Below are 26,848 nucleotides of genomic sequence, written 5' to 3'. Positions count from 1 at the left end.
TAATCTTAGAGATGTGTTAATTTCATCACTCCTGCTTCTTCATTTAAAACTATGAACCTATTTCCCCTTTTCTCTTCTATATCATGAAAAGGCCATTCAAATTTGGGGCCTAATATGTAATTCAAGTAATTTCTGACATTAATCTTCAAAAATACTTTATCCTCAACTGCAATTCTTGTGCTGTCTGATTTCGTATTACTCCTCGCGACCATCGCTTGAGTCGTTGACTCAATATTACTTCTAAGACATGCAGGTCTTTCTTTAGCTGTAGCAATTAATGATTTAACTGTACAATCGCAACGTGAAGGTATTGACAACAAATCAGACGCACCCCGAACTGGATAACCAATCAGTTCCCCTATAGGTGACATACCAATGGTGCCACTAACCACTGTATTTATGCTATGTCTGACCATATCTAAATAGCTATCCCAATTCTTATAATTACCACCCACTGTTATCCTAAGACCTTCCAGCACTTTCCTATTAACTTGCTTACACAACCCATTAGCTTCCGGCCTGCAAGGAAGAATATTTACCTACTGTATCCCCATAGCTTCCACAAGACACTCTAACATTCTGTTTACAAATTCTCTTCCATTATTCGTGATAAGTATCTCTGGTACTTCGTATCTACATATATACTTAGTGAAAATGTAACCGCAACCTCTTCTGCCGTCTTATTTCTTAACGAGAAAATCTCCACAAACTGTCGTTAACTCATCTATAATCACCAACAAGTGTTTATGTCCATACCTTGACTCATAAAAGTTTGTTAATAAATCCATATGCACCCTCCGAAATGGCCTGCTCAGGATAGGAAAAGATCCAAGTTTACACGACGTTAACCCTCGTCAGCTTTACATGAAGTACACACAGAACTCTTTTTCACAAATTTCACCACTGAAGAAAACATGTTTTTCCAGAAAAATTTACTACATACTTTCTGATATGTCTTCTCAGTTTGCAAATGTGAGCTACCCAATTTACAATGTATAATCTCCAAAACCACTGGAATCAGTACCACGATCTGCGTTTTATCCCCATTATCCTCACTACTTCTCAAATTATATTTTATATTTTTCTCACCAACGAATTACCCTCTAATCTGAAACCTGAATAAGGCAAACTATATAACCCTTTCTCACTAATTCACCTCTAAGAAACTCCTTTGCTTCCGCTAAAACCTTATCCTCATTTTGTTTCTTCTCCACCACATTGATATCCCAGTCCACACACTCGCCACTTGAACTACACACTTGTTCTTCCCCTGTGTCCCCAAAATGCCTACTAAGAGCATCCGCCACCACCTTATGCTTACCTTCAATGTACTTAAGCTTAGCATCAAAATGTCTAATTGTCAAAAACCACCTAGCCCTCTTAGGAGAAAGATCAGGTTTTTTAAAAAGATCCAACAACAGCTCATGATCTGTAAGATCATTCACTTTCTTCACCAAAAGCAGCCTCTTAAAACGAACCAAACTATACACTATTGCAAAAGACTCTTTGTCCACTGTTGCCATTAACATATCATTATTCGTCCATGTCTTGAACTTTTTACTGTAAAAAGCTATTGGTTGAAACTTACCCTCAAATTTCTGCATTAAACACGCATCTACTCCTTCTTGACTGATATCAGTCTTCAATATGTATGGTAAAGAAAAATCAGGGAACCTCAAAACTGGAGGACTCATCAAAGCATCTTTGACTTTCTGAAAAGCTACCTGCTGAGCTTCACCCTATGAAAATTACACATCATCCCTCAGTGCATCTGTCAAAGGTGCCAACAACGTTGAAAACTCCTTCACAAAGCCTAGGATAAACCCCTTCATGGGAATGATGGGGTTTATCCGTGGCTTTGTGGGAATGAACGAGCGAACATTTTCTTATTTCTGGGTGTAGAAAAAATTCACAACAGCCCTAACGTTCTCATCATTCACTCGTACACCTTCTTTCGAAATGTCGTCCTAGATACTCAATATTCCTCTTCAAGAAATCACACTTGGCTAGTTTAACTTTCAGACCTACGATTCTAAGCATCCTGAGAATTTCTCTAAGCACCTCTAAATGCTCTTGTATAGAGTCCGTAGCAATTAATATATCATCCATAGACACAAATCCATTTTTTCCCAACATCCCGTGGAAGATAATAGCATTTATTAGCCTTGTAAATGTAATAGGACTACCCGACAAACCAAGACATTCTTATAAATTCTTAATGTCCTTCCGGAATCGAAAATAATGTCAACTTTCTACTCTCCTCACTTAATGGCACTTGCAAAAAAACCTTGCATGAGGTTAATTGATGAATAGATATTTTTGCCTCCAATCTCCAGAAACAAATCCGGTAAACATGCCACTGGATACCTGCCTTAGATATTCTTCTCATTTAATTTCCTGAAATCTACACATATACAGAATGAACCATCCTTCTTTGGTACTGCCAACAACGGGAAATTAAATGGTGACGAGCTAGGCCTAATTATACCTTCATCCTCCCACTTTAATCTTAAAAGGTATTCCATGCGATGAGACATAAATCGGTTTCGTCCCCCTTTCTAAATGCACCTCATGCTCCCACACATCTGTCAACCCCAGTTCACCTCCTTTCAGAACAATAACATCTGAATATTCAGCTAAAACCTCACCTAACCCCTCTACGTACTCTCTATAGTCTGCCTCACCCAAATGATTCCTAAATATCTCCCTTCTGAAACCCATTTTGCTACTGATTCCATTTCCTCACTCCACTCTTCCAGATCCACATTAATATTTCTTTGATACTTCTTAACTGAATTATTGCAGTTTAGCGACTTCACCCATGTAACCCCTCCATCTAACACCCTGTTTATTGAAACTGTACTTACCAATCCTTTAAGTTTCTCACTGCCTCCCACCACACACGCCTGTTTATTCGCTTTTACATCCCTCACCTTTACTTTCACCATACCAACCATACCTGGCTCCAAAATTATATCCTCCATTAAAACACCTTTATATATCCTCTTCCCCTCACCATTAGACTCACTTTCTCCCTGTGACTGATTATCTCTCACAATTTCCTCATTATTCCCCCTTATTTCCACATTTCCCCCCCATGTCTAGTACATTCCCCTCAATTTGCTCAACACCAATATATGGGATAAAATCTCCCGTTTCACCAACCATTATGCATCCTTTATCAGGGTATATATAAATACCGATCCTCTTACACGCTGGATGTCCCAGTCTTATTTCCCAAGTTAAATCCTCTCACCACCAAAACTGACTCCCGTATTAACTGGTTCCCCAGCGAAAAATAAATATCCACTGCTCCTACCATGCGGCAGTTTATGCGCTTGGACATCACACACTTTATTCTCTGAGTGCCTAAGTCGCCACAGAGGGAACATCAATTGAAAAAAATCAAAGTCCACTTACCTGACCTACGCCCCTGTATCCACAAAAATCAAGATACTAGCCCCGGCTACAGCTCCTTTCACCACGTGAACATCCTATCCTTTCCCTTTTGGTTGTTCTGCCCTCAAAAAATTCTGTCTATTTTGAGACTTTTTGGGATATCCTCCTTGAGAAGCATTCCTACAGCTGCTGCCAAAATTCTGGGTTACCGGTCTGTCATTACTCTTTGAGAGACGGACAAAACTTCCAACAATGTGAAGAACTTTTACACAAGCCACAGTATTTAATTTGACAATACTTCTTAGTATGCCCTGGCTTATTGCAATTAAAGCAACGAATTTGTGGTGTATGATCCGTAGAGCTTCTATCACTCTCTACATTACCGCAAAAACCACTGGAAGCAAAATGTGAATCTCTTTAGCCTACCATCGTGGCTTTTGACATTCGACATTCCGTTGAAAAATGTGCTATCTACCGTCAGCAATTTCGACATGTGCTTTTTGATAGGGGAAAAGATAATTGATTCCTCAGAAGTAGCTTCTATCGGAATATCAAAACTACCAACTATAGCATCTGGCACATCACGCAGCAACCACGAAAAATGCAATAACATCTGGAAATTTTGTAACGAAATGGAACCACCAGTTAGGCTACACAGTACGGGACACTCAATTTCTCTGTCAGATCTGAAGTTGCATCAGACAATTACGAACTATAATCTACCATGGAACTCTGCCCTTTCTAATTTTGTAAAATGCTCTCCCATCTCGAACCAAATCGCCACATTTATCCACTCCATAGGCAGTTCTTAAAATTTTCTCCAAGTCACCCCAAGTACGACATTACCTGAATTCAAAGATACGACAATCCTTCCCAATATATTTAACATCCAAAGCCAGAAAGCCCTTAGCTTCATTAAAAGCATTTGTATCATCTGTGATCTTTTTGGTAGTTGAGTGATTCTCTACACTTTCAATAAAAATCTCCACTGTCTGTCTCAGACTACCATTCACCAAACCTGCAAAGGGTTGGAAAGGCGACTTAAACGCCATAATTTTATGAACCAACCTCGTATCTGATGGTTCGTCGTCTGACATTTTGCCAACTTTCTGCTTCCTATTCCTACCAAAACAAAAGATTCCCCATCCTGGCCAGTATACCCGGCGGGCTCTCAAATACACGTGCGATTAAAGTCTTGCCCAATTCCTCTCAAAGAAGAAGAAGAAAAAAACACTATTCTCCCATTTCACAACCATTCATGAACTCTACAGAAGCAAACCACTTCTTATACACGCCCCATCAGCTGAACGACAAAGTTGTATCAATTTCAAGGTAAAATCCACCCTTTGATATTGCCACTGCTTTCCCGTATGCAATAATCGCTGACTTTGCAACAGAGACAAGGGTGAGTCACTAAGCAGGGAAACCCTCCCTTACATTACATTCCCTACAGTATAACCCATTTCACACACCCACATAAGACAAATATGTTTCCACCCCATAACAACACAATAAGAGGAAAAAAAAAAAAAAAAAAAAGGAGAAAGGAGAAAATTAAATTTTTAAAAGCTGAAATAGAAATCCCCCCAAAAAACAACTCACTTTTTCTCTATCCCTCATATCCCAACAACTGCCGATACTTAAAAAATAACCCCCATGCTTTAATCTAAGTATATCGAAACCGGCCGAACCACTCGATAATTCAGCACTTCAGCAAGACACGAACTGACTTAGGCTGACTCTCTGAATGGCGATATCCACAACTCGCAAAAAATGCAAGCTTGCAATCTACCCCTTTACAACAACGTATTACCAAACCCCTCCAAGTACCCCCAGATAAGGCCTTTATTCAAAATGTGTACCTAACCTAACCGCTGTCACCATTCATACATCTCTTCGGTGTGAATTCAAACCCGGAAGTGTTTTTTCACTGCTGCCATCACCTGTTAGACACCCCCAAAAACTTGGTTAACACTCGCTCTCTGTCAGGCGGTCTGGCTTTCCGTTTCTCTCGAATCTCTAAAACCTACATTTAATCTAGTGTATGTGTAAATCAAACCTGGTACACGAAAACAAAATTTATTCTGCAAACTAACATAAGACAGGTTGAATGAAAGATATGCTAATGGCAAATTATTGGACCACCACCTCAAAGCATTAATTTGCCATAAGTGAGAATAAATGTGAGATTAAATTTCCATTCCCCTTCCCGTCACTAAAAATTCCATATTATATTAATATCTGTGAGTTGCCAATTCACTTAAGTTGCTATATACCATGACTACCTATGCTTGTCCATGGAACATCTGTAGGGAGAGAAATCATCTCCAATTGACACCAGAACTCACTCAGTCCATATCAACAACATAACAAAACACAGAAATACATGTCAAAAGAAAAAAAGGAAATAGCTACTAAAAGTTAATCAATGTATATGTTAAAAACTCACCCTTACAGCAAAAGGGAATCCTGGTCCCAGAGTTTCCAAAGAGTCTTACTGGTTTGGCTCCTCCAAAGCAATTGGATTTGGATGGCCTTTCACAAAAGCCTTTGACACTTAGCCATTTTCACAAGACACCAACACGAACACTTCCTTCAAAAAAAAACAGATTCTGATTATAACTGGACAAAACTTCTAGAAGCTTTGGTACAGAACGCTGACGGATACTTCTGGCACTTCTGCCCAAGATTGTCTCCAAGCCTTCAAGGTGACTTTCCCGCCCTGGGCATAGGATACTGAATTTGCATATGACCACGCTGCATATACTACCCAACTGCAAGATTGTTGCTCACTCATAAAACATCCTATGTCACAGTCATGTATACCTGTACAGTTGGACACAGGCTTGGCTGGTACACCTCTGTCTGAACGAAGTGCACCCTTAAACTTACCCCAGGGCCCTTACTGCGCTGCGAGTTGTTCTTGTTTGTAGCCCCGCCCACCACCTCAGCCCTCTACTCTCTGTTTATGGTTGGGGTTTGTTTGATCCATATGAGTGTTATACCTACGAATATGAAGTAGCTACTGTTTGTGTAATTCGTAAAAGCATCCTTAAATATATTCAAACCTATAATATATTTCACACCCTAAGATCGCTGTGCTGGGGACAGGTAGAAAAAGCAGAGTTGTCAGGTCTTCGGGTAGGGAAGGATCTTTAAAATGCTTTCTGCACAGATAAGCCTTCTTGAATATTTTCTTAAAACCTTGGGAGTCGAGGAAAAGGGGTTGCTTCTTACATGTTTAGCTATTTTCTTTTATATAATTTTCATTCAGATTTTACTCAATCCTTCCCAAAGATACAGATTTATTTAACCATTCTTCGTATTAATGGTTAAAGTGAATGCTACAGTATAAGATTTTGGTAGTACTGTACATGAAGCATCTTTAAATACTCTTATCTTTTGAAAACCAAAAACTTTAACAATTATGTTTATTTTTTATCAATACAAAGCTTATGAAAAACATACGAAACTTTTTTGACATAAGGCTTCTTAAAATATCAAGACCAACTATTCGAAACCCATGTTTAAATAACATACAAATGCATAATCCATCTATAAGTTTACTCATACAGCGTCATTTAAATTCTATTTCTTAGAGTATCAGGAAATTTTCTAGAAAAAATCGCCCTTATACCACACATTTATTGACGGTAAATGACCGATAGTTTCTTCAGAACACCAGGTACAGGACTTAACCCGTAAGTGGTTACATGCTTGTTATCTACACAAGGTTTACTCAGGTTACGAAAAATTTTTTTTTTTTTTTTTTTGGCTTTATCAATGCCAAATGATCCCAAAAGAAAGAAAATGACATTTAAAAGGGAAGAAAATAGCATTTAAAAGACACACTTCCGCGTTTTATGGTCCAAAATCTTAAGTTTTGCATTAGGGGCTGGTTGCTGAAACATAATCCTTGCGGTGTTTTTGTCCATTATCACCTTTTTTTTGTGACACTCCATACCTCCCTTATAAGTCCCCTAATTCACCATTTTTTTTACCACTAATACGAGCAATTTATTGTATTAATTTATCTTACAAAATTGAAAGTGGAAACAGATTTATTTAACTTTTTATTCAGTACTACAACTTACAAACTACATTTTCTTTATAAGATCTTCAACAAAACCAGTCATCTATGACCACATTACAAAAGAGGTAAAACACTTCTTTGCATCTATTTCTAATATGATCAAATTGCACGAATTTTGTTTATCTTGCCTACTGGCTTGGTTAGATATCATTCAAGATCATAGATGTGTAATGCACGTAAAATGTTTATAAAATGATTCAAGGACATTACTTTCGAAAAAATTAGTGTATTCGGGAGAGGATCAGTGACCCAATAATCACGATAATTGCCCTTCCTGACAATACCCATAAGCATAACCAAAGCAAAGAAATTTCTCATCTCCGATACTGTAATGTCATACCACTGTTGTTCCCTTGAGTGTTGTTCCCTTGAGTGAAAGTAACGAATTGATTCCTCTACAGTCAGTTCTATTATAGAATCATAAAAAAAAAAAAAAAAAAAAATCACTCTATTCCTGATATACTTTCATCAAAATAGAAGGTGTGAGGCAGAAAGTTATCACCACCAATCCTTCGCCACCCAGGATTAACTGGTTTGACATTTCTGACAACCTCCTACGCCACCTATACCTTGCCCCCCCCCCCCCAGCCCCCATCCCCTACCCCCGCTGCCACAATGCAGTTCATACAAATAAACGACAACCAGTTAAAAGTTAAGTATACCTTAGTTTTACCAGACCACAGAGCTGATTAACAGCTCTCCTAGGGCTGACCCGAAGGATTAGACTTATTTTATGTGGCTAAGAACTAACTGGTTACTTAGTAACGGGACCTACAGCTTATTGTGGAATCCGAACCACATTATACCGAGAAATGAATTTCTATCACCAGAAATAAATTCCTCTAACTCTTCATCAGCCGGCCGGAGACTCGAACTCGGGCCTACCGAGTACTAGGCCACAGCTCTACCGACTCGCCCAACGAAGAGTTTGACGACAAGCAGTGCAAGCGGCCAGCAAGACCTCTCCTCATGATGACTAATGAGGCACTAAGTAGTACAGAAACAATATTGATACAATGAGCAATGAAGGCACGCAAATTTAAAAACTTAGAACGTCATACGAAGTGGTTGAGCTTTTACGGGTTAATTGCTGTTTTTCTAAAATGATGTATTCCCTGATATATTATAGACTATATATTTCCTTGGCCTTAGGTGATAGGTGAAGGCATTTGGGCTGTCCTTATAGTGGCTGACATAGAATATCATCTAATGAACTGACAGTTACCTCTTAAAATACCTTACAAAGCATATGACCCCTGTACTTTGAAATAACAAAGACGGCCAGGAAATATGCCACATCTTTACTCTTGTTAATATAACTTAGGTTTCAACCAAATATACATTGAAAATATCCGTAGGACATAAAGCACTACATTCCAAATAATGATAACTATATCAATAGACTCCAAGAAGCTAATATGATTATAACGAAAATAACGAAATTTAGCAACGTATCGTATCTGTACCGCCAACACCGCGGTGAACGAAGTGTAGGTAAGGCAATTTGCCAATACTGTTACCGACCTCATTGTATGAAAACAGTGCTCGGCGAGTCATTCAGTTCTGTAATTCAATGTTGTTAACAAGAAACAGTGATTAGGAAGAGACATCGAAAACACGTGGGGCCTGAGTAAGCAGGAAAGTTTACAGCAATACTCTCGTTATTGTATGGAGGCCTTATGTAATTTTTTTTTTTTTTTTTACAGATAGTTCGAACATTATGTCAAGAATATCAGGGTTACAATAAAAACTTGTTGTGAATTATATTTATTAAAACATATAATCAAATAGCTAGTAGTGAGTACAAAATGAGAAAATTTTATATCCTGTTACAAAAAATATCACATTTATTATACAATCTAATACCTTGACCATCCACCCTCTCTCTCACTCACTTAGCTGTCTGTCAGGCATCGAATGTATAAGATTGAGAATATGCTGCGGTCTCCGTCTACAAATTTCCCACTGAGCGTAAGTTCCTCGTTGGGTGAGTTGGTAGAGTTGTCGGCTAGCACTCGCTAGGCCTGAGTTCAAGTCTCCGGCCGGCTAATGAAGAGTTAGAGGAATTTATTTCTGGTGACAGAAATTAATTTCTCGGTATAATGTGGTTCGGATTCCACAATAAGCTGTAGGTCCCGTTGCCAGGTAACCAATTGGTTCTTAGCCACGTAAAAATAAGTCTAATCCTTCGGGCCAACCCTAGGAGAGCTGTTAATCAGCTCAGTGGTCTGGTAAAACTAAGCTATACTTTTTTTCCCCACTGAGCGTTGATGTGAGCCATGAGTTGCTGCGCTGCTCCATCATGTTCAATTTTCCATGCGTTCACCATCTGGGCCCACATGTGTTCAATCACATTCGTATCTGCTCCTTTGCTCGGCCATTCCAAAAGAAGCAGGTTATCCTGTCCGGCAAACCACTCTTGAACATCACGAGCGGTGGGAATGGGACACCGGTCGTGCATGAACAGGATGGGCCCTGCAGGTGGGAAGGGAAAATTCCTTCCTTGTAGCGAAGGCAAGAAGGAGGTTTGCAGCAGCTCAACATACTTCACAGCTGCTGGATATCGATTGTCCCTTGCTCGATCCGGAACACCCACCCTCCCATATCATGCACACACACCCAGCCCACCCCCATACCCATACGTTGCAGGTGACTTACATGGCCGGATTGAACCAACTCAACGATGTTACGGGATTCGTATCTGAATGAGGAAAAAAATGGTGTATAATATAAATTATATGTGTATATATATTATAATATATATATATATATATATATATATATATATATATATATATATATATATATATATATATATATATATATATATATATATATATATATATATATATATATATATATATATATATATATATATATATATATATATATATATATATATATATATATATATATATATATATATATATATATATATATATATATATATATATATATATTTCTTTGGAGAATTAAGCCCTTTGTTGGCCGAGTTGGTTGAGCTTCAGACCGTCGTCATTCGATGGGCCGGAGTTCGATTCCCGCCGCTGGCTGATGAAGAGTTAGAGGAATTTATTTCTGGTGATAGAAATTCATTTCTCGCTATAATGTGGTTCGGATTCCACAATAAGCTGTAGGTCCCGTTGCTAAGTAACCAGTTGGTTCTTAGCCACGTAAAATAAGTGTAATCCTTCGGGCCAGCCCTAGGAGAGCTGTTAATCAGCTCAGTGGTCTGGTAAAACTAAGCTATACTTTTGGAGAATTAAATTCTCAGTGATGAACAACACTGAAAGAATTCTATTGTCTGATTATTCAATTATTTGAAGAAAAAGAGCAAATAATGTCACTGTCCCTTACCTAAATATGAATCGCAGAAATAACACTTATTTATATATTTGGACAATCCATTTCCATGGAACAAAATCTGAAGATTAATACGTAATATAAAGACGAATGCAATTGATAATTGATGCAAGTAATGATTTTGCTTATCACACCGAGTTTTGTTTGTTCGCCAACAATGCAGTTTCCCATGTGATGTGGATAAGAAGCATTTCTTGACAGTAAAGATGATGACCCCTGTCAGCGTGAGGTTGCGCAAAATCAAGCCTTCCCGCCTTAATCGCTCTGTCAAGAGCTCCTTCGTCGCTAGAGTTCTGTGAGGAATCCCGGCAGCATGGAGTCCACGTCGTACTGTCATCGATGACACCTCTAATCCAAGGTCTTCACGAATGACCTTGGCGTTGGTTAAGGGTTGCTCTCAAGCCGCCCTGACAATGGCGTCATCCTCAGCTGGGGTGTGCTGACTGTTCCTTCTATCCAAACATTACTGTGGTGACTGTCCCTTTTATCCAGATATTACAGCAGTGACTGTCCCATCTATCAAGGTATTACAGTACTGACTGTCCCTTTTATCCAGATATTACAGCAGTGACTGTCCCATTTATCCAGGTATTATTGTGGTGACTGTCCCATTTATCCAGGTATTACTGTGGTGAATGTTCCTATTAACCTGGTGTTACTGTGCCAACTGTCCCATTTATCCAGGTAGTACGGTAGTGACTGTTCCATTTATCTAGGAATGACTGTTCTGACTGTCCCATTTATCCAAGTATTACTGTGCTAACTCCCTTTTATCCAGGTATTACTGTGCTGACTGTCCCTTTTATCCAGGTATTACTATAGTGTCTGTCCCTTTTATCCAGGTACTACTGTTCTGATTGTCCCTTTTATCCAAATATCACTGTGGTGACTGTCCATTTTATCCAGACATTACTGTGTTGACTGTCCCCTAGGTATTACTGTGGTGACTGTCCCATTTCTCCAGGCATAACTGTGATGTCTGTCCTTTTTATCCAGGTATACTCTTGCCACGACGAATAGACCTCTCCGGCGTGGCTTTTAAAGATCTGCCCTGTTGCCAGTTTTACGAAAACAACAACTGACACGTGTGTGACAGGCCTTTGAATGTCTTCGAGACAAACCCTGAGGCTATACTTATAAGATTTTTGGGGCTTTTCTTTTCCAGGTACTTTAATCTCCTTTCTACTCCTCTCTCTCTCTCTCTCTCTCTCTCTCTCTCTCTCTCTCTCTCTCTCTCTCTCTCTCTCTTCTAAATCTTACAGATTTTTTTTTCTTGCATATGATCACTTTATCTATTTTGTCGGTACTTGTAGACATATGTACATTTATCATTATTACACAATTAGATACTTAAAAGTATTTAATTACTGCTGTAGAAATAGGTGATATATTTCTTGTTCATTTTTCGAATTATGAATTAAAATAAACTTCTTTGCCGCCTATATGTTATCTATAACGAGGAGTGACGACCATCTTAAGTTTTAAAAGACTATTTTTTCAATAAAACTTTTTTTCCACACCATCACTGAGGTAAAATTCAAGGTGCGTTTTTTTTTTTCGAGAGAGGTTTCCCCTGTAGGCCTAATCCTCCCTTTTCTTTATATAATTTATTAAGAAAACTCGTCATCAGAGCTATCAGCTATGTTGATGATAAAACTATCAACCAACTTGCCTACAGCCACATCTTGCCGGGCATCCTCTTTTTGAATTTTTTCTGCGTGCCCCACTGCATTCTTCCAGTTTTCCGCCGTGACATTATTCAATGCTTCTTGCACTAAAATTTTAAGGTCTGCCAGTTTGAACGCATTCTTTTTTGCTATATAAGACTTCACTTGAGCCCATATGAGCTCAATAGGGTTGTATTGGCAATGGTACGGTGGTATACGTACTATCTTATGCCTTGCTTCAGGTGCAATTTCGTCAATCTTATACTTTTTTCCCGTTATTAATATGTCGTTTAGCGAGTACATACAGCTCAATTTTCAGCAAATCGCCACTTGACTGTTCGCCATTCTCTGTCAACCAATGCTTTATGTTTTCTTTCTTCCAAGATGAAGTTGGATACTTTTCCTGTTGCATAGAATGGTATGATGCGTTGTCCATCACGACTGCACAGTTGTGAGGGATGTTCGGTAGCAACTGATTTCTAAACCATTTTACAAAAACTTCAGCATCCATCTATTTACGGTAGTCCCCATCATTCCTAGCTTGAAAAACCAGTTCTGCATTGTTGACAAAACCATCTTCTGTTCCTGCATTTAGAATTATCAATCGGCTTCCTTTGCCGGTGGGAGGTTTTACCCCCATAGCCTGCTGGGATGATAAGTCTGTCCAACACTTTTGAACAGTGTAATTTTGATTGACCCAAGTTTCGTCGAGATACACGAATTTCTGCCCTGACTCCTTGCGAATATACCGTGATGACCGTGACCACCGAAAGTGCTCCCTAGAGAGAATCGAAGCGGCTTATCCGTGGATTTAAACACACGTGGATCTGTGTGTGAAGTACTGGCAACACCACCAAAATGATATGCCATATTGATAGAAAATCTGATTCCGTTTCTTGTCATTGCATTAAAAAACATTATCAATCGTGAAACTATGTAATAGAATTGGAATTCTGCATAACGAAAAAGATTTTATTTGATATCTGTAATGGGAGAAATGGTTTTATCTCTCTGTTGTTGTTATACATTTGACATTTGGCAGATATGCCATACCTGCGAGAACCCAAACAGCCCCGCCGGAGAGATCTCTTCATTTTAGAAAGAGTATAATACTGTCCCTTTTATCCAAGTATTATTATTGTGTTTGTCCATTTTATCCAGATATTACTATGAAGACTGTCCCATTTGTCCATGTATTGCTGTGGTGGCTGTCCCATTTATCCTGGTATTACTGTGCTGTGTCCCTTAAATCCAGGTGGTATTACTGTGGTGACTGTCCCAGTTATCTAGACATTACTGTGCTATGTGTCCCTTTTATCCAGGTATTACTATGCTGACTGTCCATTCTATCCATGTTTTACTGTGGTGACTGTCCAATTTATCTAGATATTACTGTGGTAACTGTCTCCCAGGCATTACTGTGCTGACTGTCTCTTTTATCCGGATATTGCTGTGCTGACTGTCCCTTTTATAAAGGTATTACTGTGGTTACTGTCCATTTTATGCAGATAATACTGTGGTGACTGTCCCATTTAACCCCCAACCAAACCTAAACACACACACACACACACACACTTAACTGGAACACCCCACAAAACCTAAGCACACCCGCATTAAACTTAAACACACCCCCCCCAACTAAATCCAAACACACACGCCAGCCAAACCTAAACACACACCTACTAAACCCAAACACACCCCCTGGTAAACCTAAATACATCCACACGAAACCTAAAACACACACCACCGTTAAATGTAAACACACCCCCCACTAAACCTAAACACAAAACTTGATACAGAATTAGTAATCACAGGAAAAAAAAGCATTTTCAATAATATATTTCTATAGTATTGAGTAAATGAAATGAGGTATGTTAAACCCATAGAGTTTAGTTACCACATTAGTTACTAAGTATACGGGCAGCACCAGCCCCGTTACAGGGAAAGGGAAGGGAAGGGGTTGTGGTTTGAAACCTACTCCATTATCTAAGTTGGGTCAAATGATGGCCACATGACAAATTTTGTCTACATCAGTCAAACAGTTTGGATTCTTTAGTACTCATGGTTATAAATTACAAACATACACACATACAATCATTCACTATATATATATATATATATATATATATATATATATATATATATATATATATATATATATATATATATATATATATATATATATATATATATACATACACACACACACACACACATATATATATATATATATATATATATATATATATATATATATATATATATATATATATATATATATATATATATATATATATATATATATATATATATATATATATATATATATATATATATATATATATATATATATATATATATACATACATACATACACACATACATACACACACACACACACACACACACACATATATATATATATATATATATATATATATATATATATATATATATATATATATATATATAAAAGTGAATGTTTGTATGTGCGTATGTTTGTAAGTTTATAACTATGAGTACTATAGAAATCCAAACCAATTGACCGATCTAGACAAAATTTGTCATGTGGCCATCATTTGACCCAACTTAGATAATGGAGTAGGTTTCAAACCACTAACCCCTTTCCTTCCCTTTCCTGTAATGGGGCTGGTGCTGCCTGTAGATTTGGTAGCTATATATATATATATATATATATATATATATATATATATATATATATATATATATATATATATATATATATATATATATATATATATAGAGATTTACAGAGAATCCACCCCACATGGGCTGATGTAACTGCATTGCCAAAGGTAACGACCTTCTGTATATAGTCCCTTTATGTACACCTTGATTTGTGCTTATCTCAAATTCAGCGATTTATTGTACATTTACATCGTTAGTGAGATCTTTCTCCTTTAATTTGCCATTGTGCTTGTGTGAATGAAGTAGTGTTAAGAAGTAGAATTCTCACTTGGTGACCTACCAGTTATTATTTGCTCTTTTTTTCTCTGTATATGGTCTTCCGAGGGTTTCATTGCAAAGCCCTATTGATTAAAGTAACGTAAATTCCAGCGCAACTTGGAAAATCTGTAACATTAACGACATCGACAGAATTTCTTCGAGTTAATGAGCAATTAGCACTCTGCTAGCTAGACTCATAGAATTGATCGAACTTGCAAATTATTCCTTAAAAAGGCAAATCTGGAACTAGGAAAATGCAAGGTACTTATTATGGTAAATTTAATTTTGAACTCGTGAAATAGGAAAGTGTAAGTCAGTGAATAATGCATGCCACATTTGAAACTGGCGATCAGGAACTCGTAAATTTAATTCAGAATAATTCTAGCGTGAGTCTCAACCAGAATAAAAATAATTTGTGCAGGACTTAAGTTAGTGACCGCATAATTTACACCCTGCAAATATTTCCTCGAGTGTAGGCCAGCTGTGTGTCACCTTCCATCCATTGGTAGAGGGTTACGAGTTAGTTAGTTATTGAGTCAGGCTTAATCTTGCATGTAGCAATCTTGCTTGTGTCAGTAGTTAGGAAGTTAGCTAGTGTGCGATCCGTAAACAGTTACATGTCGAGAGAAAGTGCACATTTCTCTTTGTTTGCAAAGTAAATTTTGCGTTATTATTCACCGTGTTGGCAACTGACGCTCTACCAAGCATTTCGCCCAACTTCTTAGCTCCAGCTCCTCCCCCCACCGACACTGAGCCCAGCTAACACTTCTTGAGTGTTGAGAATAACAGTCGTATTTTAGAAATTCCTAGTCTTGTAGAGTAATCATTCGTGTTTTCAAGTGTCAATTCATGTCTACGTACACTTGTGCATTATTCCGTTAGAAAAGATTCATGTATTTCCCTTGTATCTCGTAATTAGAGAGAGAACTGCATGTGTATGTGTGTTTTGTTACAATTATGACAGTACTCAGCACCTCGCTCGCCAGAGAATCAGCTGGCTCCCACACACACATCTATTTATAATTTTGCACTGTCACAACAAACCAACCATTTTGTGAGAACATGTCACAGCTGCCAAAACAATAAAATGAATTTATACATTTTTTTCTATGCAAGCATTGTTCAATTTTGATGTATTCCTTCTTTAAAAAAACGTTCAATCACTGTCATATCTTTAACTGTAATACAAAAAGGAATTTTGGTACCTTCATTAGCTCTGCTATTATCTTTTTTTTTACAAAAGTAGCGACTCCTGTTGCAAAGAAAGCAATCTATAATTACGAACACAACAGGTATGAATTGGCTGTGAAAGAAAGGGCGCTCACACTTGAACAAGCCAGACAGGCTGGTGCCATGGCACTGGCACAACACCAAGCCAGCCATCCCACCTTGGCTCCACCCCATGCCCAAATCCCGAGCATTAATGCGCTTATGCCTAAGTGGAATGATGAAGTACAGGAAGAGGTGAAATTTCTCTTCAAAATTTACAGCATCAAAGAGATGGAAACGGTCCTGATTATGGTTAGACATATGGATGGCAAGGGTCAGGACGATTTCCACACTCTTGAGAATGGTGCCAAGGGGACGTTGCATCAGTCAGGCAGGCAGTGTTAAAAGCCTACAAAATTATGCCATAGAGATGAAGACAACATTAGAGACAGCTCCCAAAGGAAGTTGGTCAAACTAGGTCTGACTCGGCTTACCATGAGTACCGGGCTTACAACCGTTGGTTGGATGCCCTAAAATGCACAATTTTCGAGGATATAACCAACCACATGCAGCTTGAGGACTTCTTCCTGTACACTTCTGGCTCATTGACAGTGCACATCAACAATAAATAACCTAAGACATTCACAGAATGCTACCATATAGCTCATGCATGGGAAACCGATCATTCTTCCTCCACCACCTCTAATAGGCGCACAGTTCCTCCCTGTCTCGCACCAGCATCCGTCCGACCAAAGAATGAGCATTTTCCCCATAATCCCATCTGCGTGCATTGCAAAAAGATTGGGCACTCAGAATCTGAGTGCCGATTTAAGGGGGGAGACACTTTGAAGCCTCCTTCCAATAAGAAGCCTAACCAGACTACACCCGATCCTACCACTTCTAGGAAGGAATTTAGCACGGCACACTGTCACACTTGCAAGGCACACGGGCATATTGCCAACTATAAAGATTGTCCTGGCAAGAAACTGGTATCCATCCTTGCCCTGTCAGCCTCTCACATCCTAACCTCAAGATTTCCATCAGAAGGTCCAGTATTTATGATGCCTCCTCGATTTCAGTACCAGACACAAACAGTCACCGCATTCGTGGACACTGGTGCAGACATCTCCCTGATCAGACAAGATAAAGTACCCTATGAGGCTGACATCAAAGAAATTAACCCCATCACCATTGTGGGTATTAACAATTGAAAAGCGACACTCCCTGTAGTCTGGTTGAGGGTCACTACCCCCTTCAAAAGCAAGGGCTGCACCCTTGCAGTAACTAGCCACATTTCTCAAGGATATGAACTCCTTGAGAACGGGACCTCCATGCTGGGGCCTATTACTCCTGGGGGCCTGCTCCCTCATTTGCCACCCACCGCTGATGGTCCTTCATGCTCGGCCATCAAGGAGAATGAGTACGAGATGCATGTTGCTGGCTGCGAGGAAACAGGATGGAGGAAGGGCCTTGATGGAGAAAAATTACATGCTTATGTGGAAGAGGAACGGACTACATGACAATTGACTAAAATCCCTGGAGCCCAAACGTGGGGTGACCCTGGCCACTAGGATGCACAGTTGCTGGGCCCTTCATGGTGACACCTCCCAGGAACTCTTCTAAAAGTTGACAGGTCGCCTTCCATGACCCTCGTAACACAGTATCCCTCATACGGGAAGACCAGGTTCCCGAAATAGCCCTCATCCAACCTAATCAACCTGTGGTCTACCGGAGTAAGGATGGAAGGAAGACAAAGCTCCCATCAGTCCAGTTGGAGGTCACCACATCCCATCAAAGTGGGACTGGCACCCTTAGGGTAGCTGCTTGTCTGCTGAGGAACTACAATGTCCTCCTAGGAACTGGTGAGCTTTCTAAATCTAACATCTTTGTACCACCAGTACCTGAGTTGATCATGGCAAACTGCAAACCTCATGCACCTGTAATGACTTCTTCTTCTTCCCAGTCCCCAGAAGATAAGATTCTGGCAGACGATGTTCTAAGCCCAAGGTGGGGCACAGAGAATAGTTACACTGCCTTTACTCCAGTTGTTGCAGCAGCCGAGGCAGTGGCTGGCAGAGCGCCCTCTCCGTCTGGTAACGCAGCTTCCAGTGCCACTCCCCGGTTAGATCTCAAGGGTACTCCTGGGAATTTGAAGCATAAACCTCAGAGGAAACCACAGAAGAAAAGTAAGAGGTGTGGAAGGTCAGATAGCTTGCCAGAGCCAATGAGCTCTCCTGGCACCTTACCCAGATATGCTTGCCTAGGTGATTTCTTCTTAGGTAGAATCTTGTAAATATTATTCACAACCTGTAAATTTAATTTATCCAATTTCTTCCCTATATATTAGAGCTGCTAAGCTCCCATGGCCCTCTTGGCACAGTGCCGCACCCGAACAGGGTTTTCTTGGCATCTTACCCAGAGAAGGTTGCTCGACCTATCTTTTATGTAGATTGCATGAAATTAAACCTAATGAATTAGAGAACTGTTCTCTAGCCCAAACAAGCTGATGGACATGTCCTAGCCATTTTCATTGGGTCTTGATAACCCTTAATTCTTACAGCCTGTTCTTCGAATTTTTCCTTATTTTACTTTCTCCTCTTACGCAATACCTCACCTCATTTTCTCGTAATGACTGCAGCTCTCCTGAAGCTGAAATTAAGTTCTTTCATGAAATGAAAAGACGTATGTTGACTTTCCAGCTGCTTAACTAATGGCAATACTCATTAGCTACAATTATCTGTTTTATACCACTGGCTGTGAGTAAGTCCTGATGTAACTGACATCATCTACTTGATGTCAACTCTCCAGCTGACATGAATTACACGCTAATTGAGGACATTTTGCTTCCAGGAACGATAATAAAAGGGAAGAATCGCTCAGAATTAGGTTGCGTCCTTAAATGGCAAAATGTGAAGGGAAATAATGTCTATAATTAATATAAGTTTCCAAGGACCTTTTAGAAAATTTGGAATGAATTCTACATTTAAACCAGAATTTATTGATGAATTTTTGTAATTATAAATCACAGAATATGTATGATTTATATAGCAGGTTTTTTCTGTTCCCGAAACCTCTTTAAGCCATTATCTCTGGGATCAATGTACTCTGTGTACTCATCTCTCTCTCTCTCTCTCTCTCTCTCTCTCTCTCTCTCTCTCTCTCTCTCTCTCTAATGGTAATGTCTGAGTAATGACTGTAGTTGCAGGATTGAATAATCACTCATTACTTAGCAACATCAACATACATGCTCTATTCATCAACAGTTTTGTATACACGAAACTAGTTTCATATACTGTATATGAAACTAGGTTGCATTCTTCACGCGTAAGCAGTCGTATTCAATGAACTCATTAGCAGATAAATTAAAACATTGGAAGAAAAACAGAAGAATAGCAAAACCAGGTCGGATAACTATGAAAAAATACTTTTAGAATATTCCCAAGCATACGCATATATTTTAAGCGAGTAAGGATTTTAAATCCCTCGCTCTCGCAGGTAAATCTTATCTAAAAATCCGTTTGCAACGCACCTAAAGATTTCCGATGTTCAGACGACCAACAGAGAAATAGGTGGGATTCAATAAAGGCCTTTTTCTCTCACCTATAAATTGGTTTAGTTAAGGCTGGAAATTCCCGGAATACGGAAATTCCTCTGGAAATAATGAACGGCAAGCAAAGGAATAAACGAGTAAGACCCGGAGGAACCCAATAAAAGAAGTGGGAATGGCTGAACTTCTTTTCTTCCACTGCGAGAAATCTTGTCGGAACTGCAAATGGAATGGCCGGGAAACATAAAGGGAGAGGCAAGGCTAAGAAATTTCTTTGTTTAAACAGTTTTAAGGTGGACAGTGAATTAGCTTGAGGAGGAGAACAGCTGTTTTTATTTATTTCTATTTCCAGACTGTGAACTCTTTCCTAGTGAGAGATAAGGGAAACAGGAAAGAATTGTATTTTTTAGGAAGTTTTAGTATAAATCAAATGTTAAAAGAAGTGTTTCACATTTATTTTTATGAAGACGAAAAAAAAAAGCTGTAAAATTAAATAGCAGTAGAATTAAATTGTATTTTTTCCATGTTTTGCGCCATAACACATACTTCTGCAAGCTTTCAATAAATGAAATGTGTAAGACCGCTATCCGAGAGAGAGAGAGAGAGAGAGAGAGAGAGAGAGAGAGAGAGAGAGAGAGAGAGAGAGAGAGAGATCTTACTGTTAAACTTGCGTTCGTTTCTTCTATATCCAAAATATTTGCATATCTGCTTATTTACATAAATCAAATCTTAGATTCGAACAAAATGGATAACACCATAAATTAAATATAAGAAATACAATGACTTAATTTGTTATGAGTTATGAATTATCTGCCTCACAGTATATGATAACTAGGAGGTATTTCGTACTTTGCAATAAATTGTATTAAATCTACAAGACTTGAAAGACTGGCAGTATAGACATTTTGATAACACTCCATAAACAATACTTTATGAAAACGAATATGGTCGATTAATTATATACTGCTAAGGAAAATATAAAAAAAAAAATACGACCCGTGTCATCTAAAACATAATATTGTAATTACTGTATCATTAACTTTGATACGTGAAATTGAAAGGTTTATGTAAACTATTTCGTATTTTTTTTTTTTTTGAAAGGAGTGTTGTTGACCTGAAAAACCTTGGTGTTTACTTTGCTTGACTCTTCTTTCGGAAGTCAACAACTTTCACGTAATCTCTCATATAAAGTTTGATGAAAAGGAATCTTTTATAAGTTTGGGAGACTGGGTGATAGTTGAAGGCATGAGAGAGATGAAGAATTGAAAGAAAATATATATTATTTTTATAGCTAAGGTCCGTGAGAGAGATATATATATATATATATATATATATATATATATATATATATATATATATATATATATATATATATATATATATATAATTATATTGCGGTGGTTGCAATGGAATAAACGACTGCTTCCAGTGGTGCATGCTATCACCCTGTACTGAATCAATCTACAACATCCTTTGACTGCAAGCTACAGAACATGGGAATGAGGATTCATCCAACAAGTGATATTGGGCCAATAAGTTATCTATTCAGATTACTGAATGAACACGTTAGGTTAGGTTACTCTAGGCTAGGAATCTCTAACTTAGATGTTTCCATGGACTGTAAGAGTTCCTGACATAGGATAAGGTTATTCTCAGAGCTAATGTCTTACTCCCACCGGTACTAGAGCAACATACTAGGCACTTCTGAGCCTAGGCTAACACAATCTGATGCTTACGGTAACTTGACATGTGATGAAAGATCTAAGGCTGAAATGAAATGGTTATTACAAAATTTACAATAAAAATGTAATTGAACTTCTATATTCAACAAAAATATATCTCTTGCTTTATCTATTAATCTATTGAACATCAAATTTATCAATTAAATGGTAAGTGAAACAAATATACCTGAAAAATCTCGTGTCCACTAAACACAATGTAAATACGAAATAATCTAATGAAACCTTCAAACAAATCAGCTATATTCTGAAAGGATACTGATGAGGAATTGAAATCTCAAACGGATATCTGAATTACAAATATGATTCCTACAGCTAATAAGGTCTTGGAGACAGAACATGACTATATTTTCGCAAAAACATAGTGTTATAGAATCGGAAGACTTATCTGTAGCTGTTCCAGACGTCTTCTCCCTGCGGGAAAATAAGTCACAGCTAAACACTGAACAAAATGTTACAAAATTATATTGTCCCGTCATAAATCCAAATTAGCTTTACGAAATTACTATTTTCACTCATGATAAATGAAGAATTACTATTTTGGTTTCATGACTGATGACGATGAAGTTATATCTCAAACGCAAACTTAAGTGCAAAAGTACAATTTCACAACAAATCTTACGCTCAAATAAAACATTTTTTACACAAATTTAAGTTTCCAACACTTCTACACAACTTAAACTTTACTTTCAGATTACTCAATGAAACATGTCAAAACAAACTAAACAAGCCCCCAAATACAGAAATCGCGCATGGATTCACAGGCAAAAAAAAAAAAAAAAAGGAAACTGTGCGTGGTTTCTGAAATCACCACACACACACTCACACACACACACACACACACACACACACACACACACACACACATATATATATATATATATATATATATATATATATATATATATATATATATATATATATATATATATATATATATATATATATATATACATATATATATATATATATATATATATATATATATATATATATATATATATATATATATATATATATATATATATATATATATATATATATATATATATATATATATATATATATATATATATATATATATATATGTATGTATATATATATATATATATATATATATATATATATATATATATATATATATATATATATATATATATATATATATATATATATATATATATATATGTATATATATATATATATATATATATATATATATATATATATATATATATATATATATATATATATATATATATATATATATATATATATCTATATATATATATATATATCACACACACACACACACACACACATATATATATATATATATATATATATATATATATATATATATATATATATATATATATATATATATATATATATATAGTGTTTTTAAGTTTCACCATTATCTTGTGATTTTTATGTTGAGGAATAAGAGGTCCTGTTCATCTTTGGATACTCCTTCATGACACTGGTCTGGCTATATGAACATTTGTAATATTCCATCATACTTTCAGTCAAGACTTTTTAAAAATCTTCTTGCAGTCTTCATCGAATATCCCCTGTTTACAGTTAACTGTTACATTGATACCCCGCCTAATTTTGCTTCTTGACTCTTCCTCCTCCTCCTCCTTCCCCTCATCCACTCTCTCCGACCTCTTCGAGGTCTGTATCACAGGCCATTCCAGGCACAGCCTGTTCCAGATAAGCCTTGTTTGTTTTGCGCCTCAATGTTCCTTTTCGAGCTCCCCTGCTTCACATCTCCATTGAGGAAGGATAACCATCCTCCAGCGAATCCTGCGAAGCTATCACGCGATGTTCGAAGAACGTATCCGGGAGAGAAATGACCGATCTTTTATTTCCCTTGGAACCTCGGCGGGTCAGATGAGAAAGCGGACGTGATGGAACTCCCTCTCTTTTATGGAGTCGGAAGTATAACCGCGAGAGAAGAGGACCCGAATATTTTCTGCTGGTTTCTTTCTTATTCGTTGAGGTATTCCCTCGAGGAAGGTCATTTCCGCTGGCTGTGAAATCTGACGCAGGCGTTGAGCCTTCTGTTCTGCCAGGTTGTTTTTTGAATGTGGAGGAATGGAACATATTATTGAGAAAGTTACTGTTAAGCAGAATATACTCAGGCAAGTAAATAAACACGTACTCACAGGAACACAAAAGTTGAACTTACAATGCTGTAACTGAATACCCATTTTTCACTCTAGAATGTAATGGGTGTTATTCTGTCTCTCTCTCTCTCTCTCTCTCTCTCTCTCTCTCTCTCTCTCTCTCTCTCTCAGAATGCGAGTAAAAAGATAAGGCATTCGACAAGCGTAAAGACTGCAGTTCACTCAGGGTGAATGGCTAGCTATCGTGGACTGCAAATGACTGGAATAAAATGAACGCATTTGTTACGACTAGTGTAGACTCCCAAATGCTTTGATTGATGCTTTGATGTGGCAGGGATCGAAGTTTACAACATGTGACTTAGAACTTATTATCAAGTACAGTATTATTGCCTACGTGTAATCTTATTATAAATTTAGCTTTTAGCGAAAGCAAGCATCAGAATTTATAAAATGCAGTCACTCTTAAACTTGTGAGAAAGATAATATAGTTTAAATGATGCAGTTATCATAAAATATTATTTTTTCATCGTTTCATACTGGAAATGGATAATTCTGAAACGCTGCTTGCAATGCTTAAAAGTTTTATCATTCAAAGCAATTGTTTTTGTAATATCACTTATAAAACATAGCAAATGAATTCTCCACTTTGTCTAACAATGAAATGGTTATATCTCTGCCTGGTTGTCGTACCAGTAGTTAAGAAATAATTTTATTTCATTGTCGCTTTTCTTGCTCGATTTAATTAGCAACATGTACCATCAACAGAGTGCCAATTCCATGTATTGACAGATAATTATATTCCTAAAGGAAATTCATATCAGTAATTCTCATTGGCAAAGGGACACCTTTCTCTAGGAATACATTTAATACCAGTTGTTCTCCTTCTCCAATCACTGAAATTCCTCGTCACTAAATTCACTTGTGCCTGCAGTCCAAACTGAAAACACATTGAAGACGTTATATATATATATATATATATATATATATATATATATATATATATATATATATATATATATATATATATATATATATATATATATATATATATATATATATATATATATATATATATTCTTACACGTGGGTCCTTTGGCTGATGAGTTTTTCGTTAATTACTGTAATTTTTGTAGCCCTGCTCTACTTAAGACCCACGTAATCCTGTCAATTAAAGCTAAAACTTACCCCAAGAGACAGACAATTACTTAATTGGATTAGGTCGCCAGTCGGAGATATGTATTGAATAATTTAGATTATTTCTGAATTAAATGAATAACATCAAACCTATTCATTACCCACCTAGTCCCAACAAAAGAAAGAATGCACTGTTACAGTGAGGGAATTTACATGAGCCAATCAGTCAACTTCAGACACAGTCATATTTCCCCCCTTCAGTTATAATGCAACGGATAATCATTCTTGTAGCTCTATCATACGAAATTTGAGTATTTTAAAGGCTATTTCTCTTCCAAACAATGGTGTGATCAGGTTCCAAGGCTTCCTGAATATTGCTTATGCATAACCTCTCCCTAATTCCTACTTACTGCAAGGGGGATATCTTATGCAATCTCACTACACAATAATAATTATTTATATAATAGACTTCATACAGGAATTATGGTTCCACCAGTGTCTCTAGTCAGTGGCTGATAAAGGGGGAAAATTTGGAAATAGGAGTACAGTGGAAGAAATACCAGCAGATCAACAAAATCTTGTCAATTCCAGACTTACCTTCAGGTAGGCTCTTTGCGCACTGCAATGGACGCCTGGGAGTTGGAACAACACGTTACATCTATTCGATTAGTAAAAAAGACAGAAGAGGGGACAAAGGATAAACTTCATCATGAAACTAAGTTTATGTACTGACAATCTGGTTACGAATAAATGTTGCACTTAACTAGGTACTTATAGCATCCTTATCTATATGACAGCTTAACTGATTCCTTTATTTGTAAATATAGCGAAACATTATAATTAAAATTATAAGAAATATACATAACTGAGGTTTCACACCTCAGTTAACTGGTCCTAGATATTATCAGTCTAAAATTCGAGATAGGCGCCACTTCAACGAAATTCAGGTTATAATAGGACTCTTATCCTTAAAAATTCTAGAATGATTTAGCATAAAGAATAATGCTATGTTTTGCCTCCATTATGGTCGAAAATCAGTTTAAATGCTAAGTGTTTTTCGCTTACTGTATGCGGTAGGCTAGCCACACTACACACCATTTTTCAGGTGGGCCGTTATAGGGAATATGCCATGCGCTTATCAGAGAGCAGACAATAGGCTCTTTTATTATTGTTGCGTGGGGACCAGTCAACTCTCGGAAAACAATGTTATTCAAGTATTTAGCGCTATTATCTGCGTTATTATTAAGGCGAGTGTTAGAAAAAATCGTTTTTATTAGTAACTCTGATTATTTTGCATGAATTAGTTTGAAATTTTGGGCATTGGGTAGTTCATGTATAGCGAAAAGGTCAGTATTCATTTTGTCTTTCTCAGCCCCCCCATTCACTGGTACCCCGACCCCAAAATTCTTAAAAAAAAAAAACTCAGCCATAACTATTGCAACCTAAGAGCTGAATTTTACTTGGTAGACAGGTATTATAGATTAGAATACAGTGATAGAGTGCTTTTTTCATTTTTTTACAAATATTTTTAGATTTTTTAAGAATCTTGGATCGATTTCGTGGAAAAATAAATCTCAAAAATATTTTTGGGTCAAAAT

Source organism: Macrobrachium rosenbergii, chromosome 31, assembly GCF_040412425.1.
Source record: "Macrobrachium rosenbergii isolate ZJJX-2024 chromosome 31, ASM4041242v1, whole genome shotgun sequence".
NCBI lineage: Eukaryota > Metazoa > Arthropoda > Malacostraca > Decapoda > Palaemonidae > Macrobrachium > Macrobrachium rosenbergii.
Note: the sequence above shows the minus strand (reverse complement) of the source record.